The sequence below is a fragment of the Trichechus manatus genome, unplaced genomic scaffold (assembly GCF_000243295.1).
Source record: "Trichechus manatus latirostris isolate Lorelei unplaced genomic scaffold, TriManLat1.0 scaffold00190, whole genome shotgun sequence".
In the NCBI taxonomy this organism is placed as follows: Eukaryota; Metazoa; Chordata; class Mammalia; order Sirenia; family Trichechidae; genus Trichechus; species Trichechus manatus.
Genome location: NW_004444126.1, coordinates 1788256 through 1795462, shown reverse-complemented (window position 1 = coordinate 1795462; position 7207 = coordinate 1788256).

Below are 7207 nucleotides of genomic sequence, written 5' to 3'. Positions count from 1 at the left end.
TGTGTCTGTGTGTGTGTCGGGGGCGGGGGGGCCTTCGGCTGAGCCGAGCGACGAGGCGAGGCGACTGGAATCCCCGAGAAGATCCGCGAGCAGAGGGCCCACCAGGCGGCCGGAGCACCCTGCTCCGGGGACTCCGGGCGCTCTGGCCAAGGCCCAGGCCCTCTGCGGCCGCGAAGGTGGCTTCCTTAAGAGATCAATTAAGCTGAAGAGGCCAAGGAACGGAATTGGGTTGTGATACTAAAATCAATAGAAGTAATTTAATATCTGCCCTGCTCTTTATGAAATATTTATCCCCATAATCTTAGTTAAAATGTGTAGATCTTCCTGATCCCCACCGAGGCTGAAATCTATCTTGCAATTAGAAGTTGGGAATTAGAGGTGCTGGGGTTTGAGGAGTGTGAGTGTGTGTGTTTTCCTCCCTGAAGTGAGTGCAGGGGAGGAGGGGAGAAGGTCTTTAATTTGCTCTGCCATAAAATAGCACGAGGCGATTTTGCTAGGGGCCCAGCATTCTTAGAAGGAGAGGAAAAAAGGAACTTTCTTTGAAGTGCCCCTGATATCGCTATTAAATCTAAATAAAATTAAGCATGGTGTATAAAAATGCCTTTCCCCCCACAAAAGAAAGTGTTTATCGCCCAAGTCTGTCTAGCGTTTGCTAAATTGCGCATGAAATCTGAAATGAAATAAACGTTATAATAAAACCAGCCCCTGAGCCCTTTTTATTTAAAAGCCTGAGATTACGCACTCCACCGTCGCCGGCGCGAGTTAAAAAGTTACCACGCCGTGCGCGCGGATTCATTGCTCCCTGGAGTTGCTGTTGCGACGGCAGACGCTGGGTGTTCCCAAAGCGAAGCGCCAGGAAAATGGGCTCAATTTAGGGCGAGGAGGGCAGGAAGAAAGGTTTTAAGGCACTTCAAAGAAACAGCCCCCTACCCTCCACCCCCACCCCAACCCCCCCCCCAAAAAAAACAATAAAACCCAGCAACGTTAAAACTCAAGGAGCTGAAGCCAGCTCAGATCCTAGGCCCTTTTTGAGGCCCTTCCAGAGACCTCCGTGTGGTGGATGTCTACAGATCTTTTTTTTTCCTTTTGAAATCAAAAATGAAAATTACTCCCACCAAAAATGGGGTCCATAAATAAGCAGCAGGAAGAAGTATTTGTACAGGGCGGTGGAGTTTTAAACGGATTTTTCTGCAGGATCAGGTTGTTGGTCTGTGATTAAATATTGATTTTGTGTAATTAGTTTTCATGTGAACTATCCTCTTGCTGATAGCTTAGAGGTTTCAGAACTAGAAAAGAAATGGGATTGGACATGGAAATTATTACTTAGCAAAGTGACAGGGAAGTGAGAGCAAGAGAAAAGACTGAGGCTTGGCTGATTTAGGCTCAAAGAAATGAAGGGCCAGAGTAAGCCCCCATTGACCCCCCTCCCAGGGCCCCAGGGCTCTGGGGACCTGGAGCAGGTGACACCATAAGCCCCCTGAGCAGAAAGGGGAGTTGTTGGGGGAAATGTTGGCCAGGCGAGGACCCTGCATGGATGGGCCAGAGCCTGTGACTCTGGGTCACATAGGTGGTCAGCCCTGCATCTCTGGACTCATGGATTGTGAGCACTTCCAGAGGTACCCATGCGCAGGAGCCTGTGTCCCTGTGTCTGTGGGTAATGGGGAAAGGCTTGGATGCATCAGGGACCCTGGGGTGGGCAGTGGGGGATGGAAAAAATGGCCCACAAACCTGCAATCCAGGGCTGAGGCATGACTTCACTCTGGGGCTGGCTGGGGGTCCTACACACCTGGGCAGGTTTCCTGCGGAATACTTCTGTGCACTCCAGGTAGGAGGGTGTGGGAGTATTTTTCTGGGGCCGCTTCCAAGAGTTACGTCTACAAGGAGTGTGAGTGTCTGAGAGGAGGGTATGTTTGGCCAGGTTGTATCTCTGTTCAGGATGTGTGTGTGGTCACCTTTCCCTCACACTAGGCATGTTGTGCGGGGGTGTAGCATGTGCCTGCGTTGTATCTTCAGCTGTGTGAGGGCAGCAGGGCATCTGGGCGTGTTTCTGTACATGCCTGTTTGTGTGTGTGTGTGTGTGTGTGTGTGTGTGTGTGTGTGTCCCGGATGGGGGCTGTCTTCCCTCCCACCTCCATGTTTCTCTATGCGTGTGCATTTCTGTTTGTGCCTCCATGTGTGTGGTGACCTCGCCCCTACATGCCTGCTTCTCTGCTCCCGCGGGCCGGCTTGCTCTGTGAGTGTGGGGTGTGTGCCTCTGCCGGGGCCATCTGTACCCGTGTGCGCGCGGGTGTGGGCGCCTCCACGGTGCGGGCGCCCCAGCCTGTGTCTATGTATGCACTCTGCTGCAAGGCCCGCCGAAGTGTCTTTGGAACAGACACACTGCCCCCTAGCGCTCAGAGGAATTCAATGTCCAGGAGTGGGCATAGCTGGAGCGGTGGGAGTCGCGCCGTCCTCCCTGGCCTTTCTCCTTCCTTCTCCCCTTCCTTCAGCCCTCAGCACAGGGACACGGAATGTGCCGGTCACAGGGGACCTCCTGGGTGGGGAAAGGAGGAGATACGCTGGACTAGGTCCCCTTGCACCAGCGCTGGAGGGGGATGCTCCAAGTTGGTGACAAGTGGGGCAGTGCCTGGGACCGTGCCCTTTGAGCGGCCCAGAGCACTCTCCTCCAACAGAAAGCCTGGCAGTCCCTGAACCAGCCCTAGAGATCCGGCCCCCACTGTGAATCTCCCAGTCAACAAAATACTCAACACCCAACGCCTTGCATAATGGACACGAGTGCCCATCACAACCATCAATCAGGCCCCAACACCAACACAGTGCACACAATCAGCCACACCTCAAGAGTGGCTTATCAGCACACTTGCACACACTCCTCCATAGTGGTTGTGTCAGCACACTCACACACATGCACTCACACACATCCATCCATAGTGGATGAGTCAGCTCACATTCACACACACACATACATACCTCTTTATAGCAGACATATCAGCACACTCACATTTACTCACACACGCACATTCATAGTGAATGGGTCAGCTCACACACACACAGACCCCTTTATAGTGGATGTGTATCAGCACACTGATACACACAGACCCCTCCATAGTAGATATGTCTGCTCACACACACACAGACCCCTCCATAGTGGCTGTGTCAGCACACTCACACACATAAACTCGCACACATCCATCCATAGTGGATGAGTCAGCTCACACGTGCACACACACAGACCCCTTTATAGTGAATGTATCAGCATACTCACACACACAGACTCTCCATAGTGGTTGTGTCAGCACACTCACACACATTCACTCACTCACAAACACACACACACACCCTCCTTAGTGAGTGCATCAGCACACTGGCTTCCATCATTGAAGGCCCCCACTCTGAGTCAGGCTCTGTGCTAATAAATACTTTACATCCATGGTTCCATTTCATCTTCCAACAACTCCACAAGTTCGGGATGCAACCCATTTTACAGATGAAGACATGGAGGCTCAGACTGGTCAAGTGACTTTCTTGAAGTCAAATACTGGCAGACCTGAGATTCCAAACCAACCCACCTGACGCTGAGGCCTGGCTCTTGATCACTGCCCACTCCACCTGCGTGGGATGGTTCAGGTAAAGCGCACAGCACGATGCGGGGAACACTGAGTAAGCACCAAGAAATGTTAGTTACCATTGTTACTGCTGTTACTATTATCACTATTTTTCTGGTGTGATTACTATTAGTATTTTTCTGTGTGTGTGTCTCTCCCGCACAAACGTAAGAAACCAGCACATACACACCCTGACACCCACACTCACAGTCACAGCAGCCCAAGTCCCTCCTGCAGGCAGTCCCTCAGGAGGGGTGGGGAGCCCAGGCCTGGCCTGAAGGGGAAATGACTCCCCTGATATCTGGGCAGAGGGTCCATGGAATGACACTCCTCTCCCCCAAATGAGTCCTTGGTGGAAAGAGTACAGCCTATGGCATCACAGAGCGAGATTCAAATCTTGTCTTCGCCGCTTAAGAGGTATGTGACCTTGGGTAAGACACGTTCCTTCTCTGCACCTCAGTTTCCGCTATTGGAAAGGTGAATCATAGCCAGTTCATATGAGTCATGAGGATTGGAGACAATGTTCATAAAGTGGTACAGAGTGTGGCACGTAGCAGGCATTCGTTAAATGCTAAACCAAAAATCCTGACCAGTTGCCGTCAAGTTGATTTCCACTCATGGCAACCCCGTGTGTGCCAGAGTACAATTGTGCTCCATAGAGTTTCCCATGGCTGATTTTTTTTGGAAGTAGATTGCCAGGCCTTTCTTCCGAGGTGCCTCAGAGTGGACTCGAACAGTCAAGCATGTTAACCATTTGCATCATCCATTAATGGTAGCTCCTCTTACTACCGTTATTATTATTATTATTTCTTCTATGTTTAGATCCAAGGAGGCGAGAACAAAACAACGACTCCAGAGAAATCTGGTTTATTTGACAAATCAGCCTTGCCTCACTCTCTTAGATGCTTGCTTCAACCTCCCACCCCAGTGCTGGTGTAGATGGGTGCAGGTTCAGTGTCTGTCTAGGGAGCACTCTAGGCTGAAGCCTCTGGGGAAGTCCCAGGACAGAGGAGAGAGTAGTGGGCTGGAGGTTGAAGGGATCCAGGCCCTTAAGCAGCCACAGGCTTCCAGTTGCTAAGCAACGGCATCTCTCTCTCTCTCTCTCTCTCTCTGCATAATGCCTGATACATTTTGGAGTCTCTCTTTCACCCATTCATTGAATAAGCACATATTTCATGTCAACTGTGTGCTAAGGTCTGGAATCCAAATTCAGAAAAAAGCAGAAGACGCAGGATCAGCACTTAAGCCAAATCAAAGGAAACCTAATATTGATATGAAAGGGACACACCTATCCATGTACAGGGGAAGCATGGATAGAGAAGGGTTCCTAGAGCTGGGTTTTGAAGGTAGAATAGGAGTATGTCAACCAGGACAAATTCAGAGCACTTCCCAAGCAAAAGAAACAGGTCAGACAGGGCATGAGAAAGTTCAGGCAGCAGTGAGTTTAGGTAGGAGTGGGAGAGGGGCAGAAACTGAAGCTCTAGAGGTCAGCAGGACCCAGATCAGAGGATCTCAGAGGCAAGTGGACATTGCTCTGAGAAGTTACAAAAGGGTTTTAAGCAAAGCCAAGCGACACAGTCAGAGGCGAGCTTAGAGAGGTCCCTGGAAAACTGAGACCTGAAGATCTCCCCTTTCTTTGCCCTGCAAGGTGGCAGCAGAAGGCATCTTTATTTGCTTTCCCTGGCAACAGGGCCACAGAGAGGCCAGCAGCCAGCACAAAGCAGGACAGTGGGCTGCCTGCTCTCCTGCCTCAAAGCTGTTTGCAAGGACCAGGGTCCCATCTTGCTTCAGCAACTACAGATGCTGTTTCCCATTGGGCAGGACTTCTGCCCATCCCTCAGCTGGGAGAGGCTGAGGGACACTTACAAGAGAGATAAACAGACTGGATTCAAACCCCAGTTCTGGCTTAAGGCTAGAAGGGCATCAGGGGAAGAGGGGTGGGGGGTAATAGCTAAAGGGTATGGGATTTCTTTTTGAGGTGATGAAAATATTCTAAAATTGATTATAGTGATAGTTTCTCATTATCTGTGAGTGTACTAAAAACCACTGAATTGTATACTTTAAATGGATGAATTGTTAGTATGTGAATTGTATCTCAATAAAGTAAAAAAGAAAAGAAAAAAAGAAGTGTTCCATCACCCCCTGACCACATGATCATCGGCAAGACCCGGACTGGAGCTCCAGCTTCTGGACCTGTAATGATATCTGTCTCCAAGGGTGTCAGGGAGGCTAAAAGGGCAGGGAAGCACCCAGTCCACATGCTTATTATTATTATAATTTTATTGTATTTATTATATTATAAAACTACCCTGTGAGGTAGATTCTATTATTTTTCCATTTTATAAAGAAGGAAACTGAAGCACAGAGAGATAAAGGAAGTTGCCCAAGGTCACACAGCAAATGAGAGAAAGAACCAGGGCATAAACCAGGCCTGGCTGACTCCAGAGCCCATGTGCACTGCACACAGCACACTGCTGCTGGCTACAGCTCCACCATCAGCCCACGTACCCATCACAAGCCTCCCCTCTCTCAAACCCAGGGCTGCTGTCTGGAAGGAAGAAACCTGGCCCACAATCTCTGCAGCTTGGGCCTGGGTCTAAGCCCTGGGGGAGGCCAGGGCACAGCCTGAGTAACCTCACCCCCTGCTCCCTGGAGACTCCCAGCTCCAGGGGAGGGACCCCTCCTTCTCCACTCCTGCCTGCACTTCCGGTTTCCCAGAGGCCTCTGGGGCCTGACCACAGGGTTTAACATGGGAGAGCCACTGAACTTTCCCTTGGAGGACACCTTGAACAAGAAGTGGCTGCTTCCCAGTTCATGTGGCTGGGAGAGCCTGGGAAAGTCACCTGGCCTGGTGGGGATACCTGCACAAGAAAAGAACTCTGACCACACCTAGGGCATTTCAACTTCCCGACCCTCAGAGTGGGAAACAGAGGCCCAGAGACACGAAGGACCAGGGCTCTACAGCTGTGCTTCCAGCTTCAAGCTGTCCTCAACAACCCAACCTTCCCTTGGGCATGCTACATTTTTGCACGTCTAGGTGTCCCTAGGAGCCCTCATGGTGCAATGGTTAAGTGCTTGGCTGCTAGCCAAAAGGTCGGTAGTTCAAGCCCACCAGCCGCTCGTCGGGAGAAAGATACGACAGCAGGGCTGGATTACCCAATAAACAAGCTACACAGGCTTACTTTTGCTTACTTACTTATCAAAGATGTGGTGAAACCCATGTGAGATTGTGCACTACAGATTACTAAATAAACACAATTAAGCCCGTGTGTACCTTGCTTACTAGTTAATCTGCCCATGTGTGGCAATTTGCTTTCGTAAAAGATTTACAGTCTTGGAAACCAGGGCAGAAACCAGGCCTGGCTGACTCCAGAGCCCATGTGGGCAGTTGTACTCTGCCCAATAGGGTGGCTATGAGTAGGAATTGACTCTACCACAATGGGTTTGGTTTTCTGGGGTTTGGTTAGTGCGAACAGTTAACACGCTGGGCTGCTAGCTGAAACACTGGAGGTTCAGTCCACCCAGAGGCACCTCAAAAGAAAGACCTGGCGAACTACTTCTGAAAAATCAGCCATTAAAAACCCTATGGAGCAGTTCTACTC